The following is a 15,368-nucleotide window of genomic DNA, read 5'->3' on the forward strand; positions in this document are numbered from 1 at the left end:
TGGGATTACTGACATTTGCCACCTTGCCTGGCTTGTTTACTTTTAATTAAAATTATCAGTTGATATGTAAAATCTGTGCATCTGGCCAAAGCGCTACCTACTAGCAGTTGTTCTAGGTAATGATGCTCTGTATCAAAAATCTTAATAGTATTTGTGAAAGTCGAGAATTGGTTTTGTAACCACTATGAGTACTATGAGGTCCTTTTTTTCTGTTTTCTTTCTTTTCTTTTTCTTTTTTCTTTTCTTTTCTTTTTTTTTTTTGAGAAAAAGGAAAAAGATTGGGCTGGGGATGTGGCTCAAGCGGTAGCACGCTTGCCTGGCATGCGTGCGGCCCGGGTTCGATCCTCAGCACCACATACAAACAAAGATGTTGTGTCCGCCGAAAACTAAACAATAAATATTAAAAAAAAAAAAAAAAGAAAAGAAAAGGAAAAAGATTTATTGCTTTGCTTGCAAAGGAGAAACATAGGGGACTCCTGTTCCAAAGACTGTGATTCTGCCCATCATCAGGAACAGGGGATTTTAAAGAAGAAACTCAAAGGCTACATTCCATGTGTTCTCTCTATGGAGTTTTAATTCACTTGTTAATTTGGGAAATGGTCATTTCTGAGATATTCTATTGCCATCCCCAAAGTCTGGATTACTTTGTTTCTATGGTAGGTATATACTCAGGGACAGATAATTCTGCCTAGTATGGGGAAGAAAGGTAATACTGTTTTCCCTGAGATTAGGGAAGGGGAGGGATTAGGGAGGAGCAAAGAGAGAGGAAGAGAAAGAAACGTCAATTTTTAAAATAAGTTGAAGTGGAAGAGCAGCAAGGGCTATATTCAAAGCATAAAGTGGACAACTATTACATTTCCCCATTTCTATATTCCATTTCTATGTCCAAAGTGCTTCCTGCTGAAAGGGGGCAAAGTTGAGGGAATTAACCTTGTTACTTGTTCTCTGTCATGTGGGTAATGGACAGTTAAGGGCATTCAGCATCAGAGCAGTACAGAGGTCCACAGAGGCATATGGCAGGTGACTGAACAAGGCATATATAGGGCAGGGATTATGCTAAGACAACAATAAAGACAGCAAAGCATTACTTCTTTGTAAATAATTACCACAAAAACAATTTGTATTTTAGCCAGCCTCTGAAAATCATGAGGACAGTAACTCACAATCTTCCCAGTAAAAAACATCAAATTCACCAGTGTAGAAAGTAAGGAAGATTTGTAGGTCTATGAAATCAGACTCAAATTAAGACAAATTTATGACTCTTGTGATCATTATTTTTTTAAATTTTGTTTTTTATTTATAGGTGGACACATATTTTTATTTTATTTTTATGTGGTGCTGAGGATCAAACCCAGTGCCTCATGTATGCTAGGCATGCCCTCTACCTCTGTGCCACAATCCCAGCTCCTCTTGTGATCATTATTATTAGGCACATTCATACAAGAACCCTTCCTTTGTAGCCTCCAGCTTCACTTAGATTTGGTAGGGCTGACACAAGTGTACATCTTAAGTTACATTTAAAAAACTATTGTTTTTCTGTTGAGAGCCACAGCCAAAGGGGCCCCAGCAAACTTACAGCTGATTGGCTCACTGTAGCCCCAGCAAACTTCCAGCTACCAGCTGATTGGCTCCTCTGCGGTGATGCTCATTGGGCTGTTTCCCCGCCCTTTCAGACCAGGGAGCTGCTCATTGGGGGACTCTTTTGGCGCCGCCATCGTGACCCAGCCAATCTGCCTCAAGAGCGGGAGGAGTTGGGGTTGAGAGGCTGGAGGGAAGCGGAAGCCAGTGGTGGCAGTTTGGCTCTGAGGGAATTCCTGAAGAGCTCTGTGATGCAGTATGTGTTCTAAAAATAAAGTTAGTTTCTGCTTGACAAGTGGCTCCTGAATTGTGCCCAGCCAGACTGCGGCATTTTTCCTTTTAAATGTACATGTAGGACTGTGCTATTAGGCTATACTCTCCTTCCAGGTATTTAAGACAAAGTTGGTCAGAAATGACCTTTTTCCTATCTATTATTAAAAGCCAGCTGAGATACCTCAGAGATGACTCTTGGGGACATGGGCAAAGCCTCCAGGCTTCTTTAGCTTTCCTCTACCAATGGTGCCACTCACCAGGATGGGTCAGAGTCTGGCAAACCATACGGCTTCTCTTGTAAGCATCAGGGACATTTCCATCTCCAGTAACCCTCCTGTTTTCAGATTGTGCACTGGTTGGCTTCCTGTTCTCTAGGGTCCCCTCAATTTTCCTGATCAGGTGACTCAACAGAGTTGCAGGGCCCAGAGATGGGTCCCATCATTCTCTGGGTCCTGGCTGACCATAGAGAGCAAGGGCCAAAATGTTGGCTGCTTTTTCCTTGGCCCTTTTACTTCCTTGACTTTGGTCTCCAAATTTTTTATTTTAAACACCCAAAAACCCAGTTTCATCAATCTTAAAGAGGGAGTAACAGGTTATAACTTCAATATCTATAATTTTACAGATACCCCTTTCATTTAAGGGGGTTAGTATTAGTACTGGAAGTCAGCATTATATACTGTCTGTCCTGTAGATGATGGCTTATTATCTCAAATTACCCAGTTGTTTTGTTTGTTTGTTTGTTTATAGAAGTAGTACCTCTGCAAAACACTTAATAGGCAACAGTTATAAAGTTTACAAGGAAACTACAAAGTGAAATTAACAGGACAGAAATATATTTCATTTTTGTAATAGCTATGAACCAAGAAAAACGACTTTTATAATCTTGACCCTTTACTTATGTATTATATCCCCTGTTTGAGATCACAGTAATCTTTAAAACAAAAATCAAATTTTTTTAATAAAACCTTAAATGATCCAGCCTGTTTTAGAGAATTCTAACATGGGAGTAAGGAGGAGACCGAGCTTTATCTCAGGTAAGACAGAGCTGATTACAAATAACATAGTACAACATTACATCTGAAACACGAATCCAAAAAAGACTGAGAGAGCTTTTACCTTTATTTTTGTGGAAAAAATTGGCAGAATGCTTCTGTGTTTTACAGTGTCACCTTTAAGCAGATCAGGATCTCCTTATTCCAAAAATGCATTTAAATTCCAATTCCAGTGTGAAGAGTAATATAAAATTGTATATAACTTATTGGCAACTTTATCAAGCTATAAAACATCAAATGACATGAATAACAAATTTGTTATATCTATACAAATTTGTTTTGGTATAGATAACTTTAGTTTGGATAACACCAGCTTGGCAAAGTGTTCTCCTAATCTTTACGTTTAATTAAGTTTAAATTTTAAATCACAATTTAGAATCTGGAGTGTACGTTAACGATAATCACAAATCTGCATGGATTACAAAAATCAAAGGATAGCCTTAAATCTCTTATACATTTAGGAAAGTGTTAATCATCAAGAAATTGACATACTAAAAGCAAACAGATATGAAACAGGTATTCAAATCACAGTGTGGCCCTTCTATGTCAGATATAATGTATAAAAGAGAGCACTTACTGGTTATATTGTCCGTAAACGTACATAAACTTCTCATTTTATAAATTTTTACATAATACTTATACAAGTCTTAGATATAGTTCTCAGATGCATACATATACTTAGTCACATATATTTTGAGTATGAACAGTATTATTATAACCTAAATAACAGTTGTTTAGCCAGTTATAAAGTAATCATTTAAGATTTTAAAACAGGTATAAACCAAACCCAAATTCCTTTAAGATTTAGTTTCCCCAAGTAATAGAACCTAACAAATATAAGAAAATTATCTCAATAGATACTAAAGCAGATCAGTGTTTTAGACTTTGCTCCATATCAGTATATTAAAGTTCATATAACTTTGACTTTTCTAATTACAGCAAATTTAATCACAAACACAAACTTCTTGATTTATCTTTCACAAACCTTCTGCAACTAATTAAACATTCACAACTTTACATCCTGAATTTTGTCCTCTTTCATCTTGGACTTTAGCCCGAGAATATTACATTACCATATAAAATATTTTCTCATCCAGAAACATTTGTTTTCCTTTCCAGTTTTCCATACTAAAATATATTTCAATATGTATGACTTTGTTTTATTTTTTTCTAGTTTTGAACCCTTTCTTAAATTAACATTCTGAAACAGTCCTTATGAATGTTATCTGTGCATTTAATTTACACAACAAATTTTATCCCAGGAAACAGTTGGACAATCCAGCATATACAAAACTGTGCCTTAATCTTTTTTCTCCCAGGTTGCATTTAAGGGGTTGGAGCACAGGACATTTTTTAACCTGACCTGTCTCAGTTATCATTATCACAATGCCATCGTCTTTGAGTGAGTTCCCCACTGTGGGTTATATCCAGAGGCTCCTTTTGGGCCTTTTCCTTATACTAGGTTATTGATACGAAATGGGGGAAGCCCTTTCCATACTTTTCTTTAGATTTTCTTGAGATCCCTTTGAAGAGGCAGGTGCATTTATTTATTCTGCCAGTGTCCCCAGGCATTTAGTTTGATGGAATAGTATTGTAGCAAGAATTGCTTTGCCCCAGTGATGAATATCCCGTGGCCAAATTGGGTCTCCTGTCAGATCTTACAAGGGGAGACTGTTCCTGTCGCCAGGTCATAAACTGACAGTGCTGGAACCTACTGCCACATCCTTTGTTGCCAGCAGCCTAGGCAAAAGGGGCTGGAAAGCAGGGCAGAGGTCCGATTCTCTTTGACCATTTTTCTACAGCCTAGGCAGATTTTCTGGGATCATACCCCACCCCACCTGTTTAGGACTGGTGTCCTTGATCACAGTGAAGAGATCTGTGGCTGCCTAGGACCAGGCTGAGAAACAGCACTGGGTTTAAAAGATTTATATCTTTTTAGCCTTTTTTTCTGGTGTCCTGCTATCTTTACACACCAAAGGCAGTGCCTTTTGGCACCTTCAGCTTAGTTCCTGACAGTTCGGTCCCTTTATCATGCAACTGCATAAATGCCTATACATACAGAATCTCTTTCATATACTTCACCCTTGACAGACCAACTTTAAGGTCAAGATTGTATAATAATGCAGAAAAGCCATTTAAGGCCATATTGTGTTACAGTAAACTCTCTTTCTCTTAAGACAGGCTTATCCCTATAAGTGACCCTTCAGCCAACCTATCTCTGCTCAAGAGATTACCAATAAGATCAATGGCCCTTGTCTTAAGGGGCCAATAACAGACCCTCCCCCCCAAAAAAAAAAGACAGGATCACAGAAACAGGGCTGACATACAAGAACCTTTAAAACAGACCTGCACATACAGATTTCTTCCACTTACTTTACCTTTGACAGACCAACCCCAACTGCAAGATTGTACAATAATTTAGAAAGTTATTTAAAAAGCCAGTTCGTTACAGTAAAACATTATCTTAAACTTATAGATGATCCTTTCTTCAACTCACTTTACCTCTGACAGACCAACTCCAATTGCAAGATTGTAAAAAAAAGAAATAGAGACAACCAGAGAGGAGCACCAAAACCATGGCTGACAGATGGAAACCTTTAAATTGACCAGCCAAGGGCTTTCCCAAACTATAAAATCCCAACCTATAAAATCAATGCAGTACTAGCCATGTCTTAAAAGGGGCAGTATGGGATATAAACAGAGCAGACAATCAGAGGGAATTCCCAAGCCCAAGGCCAACAAACAGATGAGAAACCAGAACAGATCAGAAGGGAGTACATATCCCTAGGTTCTCGAGTCCCGCTTAACTGTGACGCCTACACCATTGATACCACAGATGTCCTCAGAAAATGGGACCAGATGTTCCCACAAAGAGGAACTGGTGTGTGGATTCAAGGGTCTCAGCGCACGTGCACATCGAGGTACTTATTAAATGGCTAAAGTTGTTGAGACTTTCCTTAGTTCAGTTTCCATTTTCTCAAAGGTGGACCATGGTGGAGCAACCTGTACTGTTCAGGGAGAGTTTTCTGTAAAATTAGGAGAACTCATTCTTTTTTGGGACAGCTTTGGAAATTTTACAGGTTTTATTTTATTATTATTTATTTTTATTTATTTATTTATTTTAGTTGTTGATGGACCTTTATTTACTTACATATATGCGGTACTGAGAATCAAAACCAGTGCCTCACACGTTTAGGACAAGTGCTCCACCACTGAGCCACAACCCTAGCCCTACAGTTTCTTTTTGAATTAGCAGATTACCGGTTATTTTCTTACCATAGTGCTGAAAGTAAAGAATTTGTAGGGTATACAGAATGTTTGTGTTTTGTGGCAGTTAGGATTTAGTATACACCCTGTGCATCAGGGTTTATAAGTATTAAATATTTTTCATGAATTTTAAAGTTCCTTTCTAATAGCGTGCTTAAAATGACTGAAAAAGATGTTTCATTTGAATGTTTTCATTGATTCATCATACATTGCTTTGTATAAAAATGACAATCATTAATGTAAAAGTTTAATGTATAAAGACCACTTCTATAGTAATAGTAACATTTTTTAAAGCCCATTGTATATTCCTCAGTTTGCACCAGTTTGCTTTTTACAAATTTTATTGAGATCAAAATATACCATACAATTCCCTCTTCCTCTCTTTTCTTTTCTTTCTTTGTATGTGGAGGTGTGTGTGTGGGGGGGAGCTGGAACTGGAGATTGAACCCAGCAACACTCTGACGTTGAGCTGCAACTCCAGCCCTTTTTGTTGTTTTCAGATAGGGTCTCACTAAGTTGCCCGGGATGGTCTTTAACTTGCATTCCTCCTGCCTCTGCCTCCCAAGAAGCTGGTGTTACAGGCCTGTGCCACCAGGCCTAGCAGAGTAAAACTCATGTTTAAATTTAAGCGTACAATTTGATTAGTTTTGACATATATCTAGGCCTTTATAACTATCATCATAATCAAGATAATGAACATTTTAAAATGTTTCCTTGTCTCCCTTTGTAGTCCATCCTTTTCTAAATCGAAATCCTGAGGAGATTAAATTGCTTCTGTCACTGTAAAATAGGGTTTTTTTTCCCTAGAATTGTTTTATAAGTGGCATCCTATAAGTGTATCCTGTCTTGCTTGGTTTCTTACTAATTTTAATGATTATGAGATTTACCCATGTTAGATATTTTGTTAGTCTTCCCTTTCATTGCCAAATTATTCCGTTATATGAATATACCACAATTTTTTTCTCTTTTTACATATTTTTGGATAATTCACTTGTCCCAGTTCTGGTCAGTTATAAATAAATCTGTGAATTTACTTACAAACCTTTATTGATACATATATTTTCATTTCTCTTAGGCTAATACCAGAAGTGGGTGACAAGATCATATGATGTAGATTTAACTTTATAAGAAACCTCCAAACTGTTACCTAGATTAGCTGTGCTATTTTTATGTTCTTTTTGTTATCTATGAAAATGACCACTATTCTTCATCCTTATCAACACGTGCTAGAATTAGGTATTAATATTACTTTGAAAATTCTAATAGTTAGATACCATATCTCATTGGGGTCTTATTACTTAGACATTGAGCTTCTTTTTATGTAGTTTTTAGTCATTTGCACATTTTTTTTTGTATACAAATACTTTCAAAGGTTGTAATAAATTTAAATGTCTTCAGTTATTCTCAGAATTTCAGGGCTTTGACCTTTGAGAAAGTAGTATTTGGTATTTAAAGATAGCAAAAAGATGTTCAGGAACAATATTTGGAGAGTAGGATACGTTATTAAGCCAAGTAGAAAGAGTATGAACTAGCCAGGTGTGGTGTGGCGCACGCCTGTAATCCAAGCGGCTCTAGAGACTGAAGCAAGAAGATCACCAGTTTAAAGCCAGCCTCAACAATGGCAAGGTGCTAAGCAACTCAGTGAGACCCTGTCTCTAAATAAAATACAAAATAGGGCTGGGAATGTGGCTCAGTGGTTGAGTGCCCCTGAGTTCAATCCCCAGTACTGCTCCGCCCCCGCATGACCCCCCCCAAAAAAGAAGAAAATATATGAGCTATCTGTCTTCAGTTCTTCCTTACTAAATGTGTGATTGGGGCAGTTTTTTTTTTTTTTTTTTTAGATCCTTTGTGCTTTGATCACTTCACCTCTAAAAATTAAGATGGTAATACCATGCATTATAGGATGTTTGTTGAAGTACTTGGAACACATATGCGCGCTTATTATAGTCAGTAATATCTGTGGGTTTTTTTTTTTCTTTGAGTGTTTAAAATTTGTGCTCTTATCTTGGTTTCCCTGTGCTGGTACCTTAATGCCCATTGATTTCTTTGTAGAACTGTTAATTTAGCATCTCCTAAACTCCCTTAGTCAACAGTACAAGCAATGTGTTTGCAGTTTAGATTTGGAAAACTTTTTAAACTAGGAAATATTGAACAGTCTCTTTATCAACAGAAATCACTTCATTGTTTTTAAATTTGTTCTTTTCTCTCTAAACTGGTTCCTATACTGCTATCCCTGTTCCCTGCATTCTCCCCATCATCTTACTATCAACTAGTTCATTCATTTTGTTTTTGCCGTTTCTAATGAAGCTGTAACAATATTCCTTTATTTAAACTCTAAAATCGTTTCATGGTCTACCACCAGAAAAATTCCAATGATTCAGCATATAAGGACCTAAACCAGTTTTGTCTAGTAGAACTTGCTGCATTGGTGAAAATGCTTTCTGTGCTAACCAAATTGGTAGTAACTAGTTACTTGTGGCTTTGGAACAGTTAAAATGTGGCTAGTATGACTAAGGATCTAAAATTTAAATTTTATATGATTTTGAACTATTAAACGTAAATAACCACATGTGGCTAATAGCTGCCATATTGGACAACACAGGTATGTTCTTACTCAACTTTCCAACTTTATCTTTTCTTTTTTTATATATATTCCCTCCATTTTGGCCATGATAAATTTGCCTATCCTTGAAGAAGCCATATTTTCTTTGAAATGCCTTTTTATTCTTTGTCTTCTTAGCAAAAGCCTATTCATTCTCCAGACTCAATTCTAGATCATCTCACAGAAGGATTCCATGATCTTTTCTTGGAAAGAGTTAGGTATTCATCTCTGTTTCTATAATATTTCTTGCAACTGTTTTTTCTACATTATAATTGTTCATCTGACTGCCTGTTTCCCTCCTCAGAATTTACATGCCTTAAAAATGTGAGTCATCAACATTATATCCTCAAAGCATATTGCCTGTCAAAGAAAATAATAACACTTGTTCTTTGATCAGACTTCTTAGCTTCATCACATACAGATTTGCAAAAGAATTAAATGTGAGAATATATAAAAAGGGTTTTGCCTAGTGTCTGGTTCCCTGAAAAAAACATTCAGTAATGTCAGAAGTTTCACATTCAAAAACTATCTTCCTGTTGCTTGTAAAATGATGTTTATCTCTTGTATAGTGTGTTAGCTTTCCTATGGCTGTGACAAATACCTGAGAAAATCAACTTAAAAGAGGAAAGATTTATTCTGGCTCAGTTTCAGAGGTATCACTTCATGCTTACTTGGTTTCATCCCTTTAGTCTTTAGCCAGTCTATACATCATGGTAGAAAGCGCATAGTGGAGCTGAGCTACTTACTTCATAGGATCCAAGAAAGACTTCAAGTACAAAATATCCCTTTCAAAGGTCTACCTCACATGATCTACTTCCCCCATCTAGAACCCATCACCTTCCAGCAGCAACAGGGGCTCATGGCTAAGCCTCTAATACATGGCTATTGAGGAAATTTCAGATCCAAACCATAACAATCTGGATGTAAAGTGCTTACCAAAATATATTAAGGTAAATGAAAACAAGTAAGTTAAAGAATCAGACCTTAGGGAGAATAAATGTAGGAAAAGTAAAATTAAGCTGGTTTGAAGTTAGTACAGTGATTAGCCAATTATCCCCATCCAAAAACAAACAAACAAAAAAACAGCAGCTTCTTCATTGGTAGACAGAGCCTTTCCTCTGATTTTTTAATTTTTCAATCCAAACCTATTTCTAAATCTTTATAACCATCCCTTATTTGCAGTAAATGGCATGATGAACTGAGTTTCAGAGGATCTCTTGCAGAAATGTTCATGATTTCTGGTGCGACACATTGCCATCAGTTGGAACATGTTTTCTATTCATGTCTTCTACCCATAAACTGAATGCCCTTTTTATCTTAACTAAATAATTATCCCTTGCCTGGCATGCGTGCGGCCTGGGTTTGACCCTCAGCACCACATACAAATAAAGATGTTGTGTCCGCCAAAATAAAAAAAAAAAATTAAACTTCTCTCTCTTTAAAAAAAAAAACTTATCCCTTTATGCATTTTGAGATGTGGCACCAAAACTAGTACAGTTTTCTTTTTCCTTTTTTCATAAGTTCTTGGGTAGAAGATTCATTCTTACTATAAATCTTAGCAACCTCAGACTATAGGACTACTTTTATAGTTTCTCTTTGGCATATCTGAATTGCCAGCATCATTGTTATTCTTCTATTTGAGGGTCATTATTAAATAAAATAAGGGTTACTTGAACTCAAGTGCTATATACTATGACACCTGATCTGATAGCCAAGATGGCTAGTAAGTCATTAACAGGAAGGTAGCATATGCCACACAGATAGACTGGGCAGAGGGATGAGTCATGTTCTGAAAGTGAAAGAACAAATCAAATTTTATTTTACTACTCAGAAGAGCACATAATTTAAAACTTATGAATTGTATATTTCTGGAATTTTCTACTTAATATTTTTAGAATATAGTTGACCACAGTAATTGAAACTGTAGAAAGCAAAACTTCAGATGTGGCAGAGGGGCTTTATGATAGTAATTAGCAAGGCCAGTGTGCAGACCAAATATCTTAAAATTTAAGATTGTGAAATAATTTCCAGACTATGGGAAGAAAATGGTAGAATATAATAAAATTTGTATGTATTGTGTCTTATCCTTTTAAATTTTAGGGGATTGTGTATTTCATAATGAATCCAAATATTTTTTGGGTAATAAATGTATTAATTTTTAAACAATATATGTTAGAAATGTAGCACAGGTGCCCCCCCCCATTCAGTGTATCATTTGAAAAGACTTGAGATTATATGTTATATGAGCTCTTGCCTTATTTGGCTACACTCTACCTCTAGAGCCTCCTGTCCCCATTAGGTTGAAAGATTCCTTCCTTTGATCTTATTCTCTTTGTCTGGAAGGTTCTTATGAGCTTTCTTACCTAATAATATTTCTGTGCTTTGATGGGGCTATTTTAAATAAAGCTGCTATAAACATTTAGGTACATATCTTTGGGGAATATCCAGGAGTGGGTTGTTGAGAGCCACAGCCGAAGGGGCCCCAGCAAACTTCCAGCTGCCAGCAAACTTCCAGCTGCCGGCTGATGATTGGCTCACAGCGGCCCCAGCAACATCTAGCTGATTGGCTCCTCGGCCCCAGCAACATCTAGCTGATTGGCTCCTCTGCGGTGATGCTCATTGGGCTGTTTCCCTGCCCTTTCAGACCACGGAGCTGCTCATTGGGGGACTTTTTTGGCTCTGCCCACGTGACCCAGCCAATCGGCCTCAAGAGCAGGAGGATTGGGGGAGGTGGAGAGAAGCTTGTGGGGGAGAGAGAGGCTTGTGGAAAGCCGGTGGTGGCAGTTGAGGCTCTGAGGGTTTTTCCTGAGAGGCTGTTTTGTTTGGCGTGTGTGGTTCTAAAAATAAAGTTAGTTTCTTTTGACAAGTGGCTCCTGATTGTGCCCAGCCAGACTGCGGCAGTGGGTGACAATGTTAAATGATAAATGTATGTATAAAATCTGTGCATCTAGCTAAAGTCTTTTGATGCAGTATGGTTGGTGTCCCACCATGTCTAGCTCCCAAGACTTCATTCATCCATGACTTCTTTAGAGAAGCCTTCTCTGACCTTTTGTCTTAAGAGTACTCTTATCTTCTTTGGTCCCATAGGATGTTACACATCAGTACATGCAGTATGTTCATATAATTCAGCTCTATTCTGATGACAACATGAAACAAAATTTAACAATAGCTTATTAAAGAATTTTTAAGTTTTTAAATTAGCTCAGTGATACTATGTGTAAGGCTCTAGGTTCAGTCCTCACTACCACCCCCCAAAATTTTTATTGCTTTATATTTTTATATAAATTTAATTGTGGCATTTAAAATAGCATATAACAATGTTTTTAGATGAGTTGAATTTTTTATGTTGGTATATACATAGAGTTATACGATAAAATTAAGCCAGGACTAATAAGTGTGAAACGTTGGTTTTATGAAAGTCAAGCACAAAGGTATGTATACCTTTATTTAACCTGAAGTGAATCTCTGAAATATGAGGTATTATTCATGCTCAGTTAGAAATATGATTGAACCAAATACAAATCAGAGCATTCCTCAAAGGTTTAAAATTTTGTTGGTGTCTCCTTTCTTCTGGTGCTGTATTTTTAAATAGAAGTGTGTCAGAGTGGATGTTTAATATATTTGTTATCTACTTAACTAGATCTCCAGTTTGTTAATAGACTAAATCATAACATTTTTCTTTCTTGTAGTTTCTGATTGCTTTTTAAAAAAAATTTTTAATACTTATTTTTTAGTTGTAGTTGGACACAATATCTTTATTTTTATGTGATGCTGAGGATCAAACCCAGGGCCTCACATGTGCTAGCCGAGCGCTCCACCGCTCTTATTGCTTTTTTATATTTTTAGGTGTACAATAAGCTTCTAGCCTTGTTCCTCTCCTTGTTATCTCCGTAACTGAACCTGTACAGACATGAAACCAGCTTGAAAAGAGGGATTTTATGGCAGCATCATTGATCATAGTTTTACATTTGGAATGCTTCCTTTTGCTCAGACTTCTTGTGCATATATTTTTCACCCAGACTTTTATTAGTCTTTCATTGTAGACTACTCTTTCATTGTAGTCTTACACATTATTAATGCAGCAAGTGGCTCTTTCTAATGTGATTACACTTTTTGTTTCTCCTGTAATGCTCCATGTTTTGATTGGATTTAGAGTATTTTTAGAGAGATTAAGGGATACTTGTCAATGCAGTTGAAAAAATGTAATAATTAAGACACGAGATCCAATTAGCACCTTTATGGTGGTGCACTGAATAATGGCAAATGTTACCACTTGTCCATGAGTGTGACTTCAAAGAGTGTTTTCCCCCTCAAAACGTGTTTTTGCTTTTAGGGATTCTGTGTGTGTGTGTGTGTGTGTGTGTGTGTGTGTAAGATTTATCAATTTGGGTAGTGTGAAATAGGAATCATCCCTTAACCTGCACATGAGAAAATTAAATGACTTTAGTGCAAGCATGCGATTGCTAAAATATCTCCATAGAGCACCAGAGAACAGTTTAAAATCAAGTCAGGATGAAAGAGGTATAAACACACCTGTTGCATCATTCATCAGAATTTCATTCAGGCTATATAAATTATAGTCACAGATGAGGAAGCTATCCACACTGTGAACTTTTATATTTGTGGGCTTGATCCATTCTGATTGTTTTTAATTATATGTGATATTTGGTAAATATTTGTAGAATAAAATGATGAGTGAATAAACAATTTTCTATTATTTCTAAACCCAGGACTATGTATTTTGAGCCTTTGCTATTATTATTTGTGTGTGTGAGATAGTAAGTAATGATCATGCTGCTCCTCAGAAATTTGGAGCTCCACCTCTGACAATCTGCAGCTTTTCTAAATCACATTTTCTCTCATCCTATTTACAACCTTAGGGACTCTGAACAAATGTTGTATTCTTCATGGTGCTTTCTTTCTTAAAAATTTCAAGAACTTACTCTTCTTTGTTCCTGGGTGTCTAATACCTTCTAGCAGAATTCTGCTGTCTTGTTTTCTGAATAATAACAGAATTCTTGGTAGAAGGTTCTTATATATTCTTGGTAAAAGGTACTTGTACCTATTTAAGAGGGCACTAGAGTGTTATTGAACAAAATTTTTAAAATTTTTTTGTTAAAACAAAAAACATTGTGGAAATGTAAGATATTAATAAGGAGTTCTCTCAAAACTGGAGATAGCTACTGTTGCTAAGGACTTTTAAATGTATGTTTTTGATTAGTTCAGATCTCTTAACTACTTTTAGGTAATGCTAAATATTTAGTTATATATTGTCATTTTTCATGCAATTAAATTTTCCCTAAAAAATACTATTTTTATTATTGTATTCTCATGGAGCTTCCAGATTCTCTCCTGTCACATGTAGTTTTATTGATAAATCTGTAAATGATTGATCATTTCCTTCTGATTGAGTCATAGAAATTAAATTGGGCTGTGGTTATAGCTCAGTGGTAAAGCGCTTGCCTAGTGTGTATGAAGCATTGGGTTTGATCCTTAGTGCCACATGAAAATAAATAAATGAAACAAAAGTATTTAAAAATACAAAAACATTAAAGAAAAAAATTAAGTTGCAGGATTTAGGGTATGAAAATTATTTTTAAGTTTCTACATAAATATTGCTATCTTCTCAGTAGGTAGGCATTTAAAAAAAATTGTTTGTATCATTGACCATATATGAACTTCAGGAGTATTGGGGAAAGAACAGGGCATACCCTTCTGGCTGTATGGGATAGTTCTCCCTCTGCTAAAGGTGACACTGATTCATGTGGATTTGCACAAGGAACCAGAATCAAAGATTTTTGTCATACTTGAAATGATTTACACAGTAATTGCTAAAAAAAAAAAAAAAACTCTCTTGATTATTGTCTAAGCAATTCAGTATTAACATATTAAGATATAAGTCTATGACAATGATTTGTGAAGGATTCTGGTTAGAAAGAATTAATAACTACTCAAGCATAGCAAATAAATTAATTCTAGTTGTTATGGCCTTTTAATTTGATTTGTTATCTGTTCAATAACTGAACTATTTTCTGTATTTGACTTTTATAGTATTAGAATATGTAGTTCTTAAAATTAGAGAAGTAATAAAAAGGTAATCTAATGCAGGCATTTACAGATAGAGGCAATATTGATAGTTTAATTTTAAAATGAGATTTTCTTGTTTTGTGGGGGTACTCTAAATTATTGGCATTTTATTTTTGAAAATTAATATGCTGTTTCAAAACTGTAGATTTATACATGATATATAATGTATTTCACTGACTCCTCTTTTTTTCAGTGTGTTCTTTTGTGTGAGTATGAAAAATGTTTGACACAAACTGCCAGTGTAGTAAAGAGTAGAAACATGGTCATGCCTTTTATTGTTCCTTCAGTTTCACTGATTCTAATTATAGAAGCTTACATCACCTTAGTTGATGATAACAGCTTCTCTCTCCCTTTTGCATTTTCTTTCTAGATCACTCCCTAAGGATAGGTCATATTTCATGGTGCATGTATCCTGCTGGTGGCTTTGACAGGACTTTTTTGACAGCGTGTGGTAATCAGTTAGTGGACATAGATGACAGTATGCTGAGCACACTGTTTCTTACAAAAGA

At 36.0% G+C, this 15,368-nt stretch overlaps 1 protein-coding gene across 1 annotated transcript in view; it reads left to right on the forward strand.

Moving 5' to 3' along the window:
* LOC139705751 (rap guanine nucleotide exchange factor 6-like) overlaps positions 1-15,368 on the forward strand; it is a 159,766-nt gene that overhangs the window by 61,103 nt on the left and 83,295 nt on the right.

This window comes from Marmota flaviventris, chromosome 5, assembly GCF_047511675.1.
Source record: "Marmota flaviventris isolate mMarFla1 chromosome 5, mMarFla1.hap1, whole genome shotgun sequence".
NCBI lineage: Eukaryota > Metazoa > Chordata > Mammalia > Rodentia > Sciuridae > Marmota > Marmota flaviventris.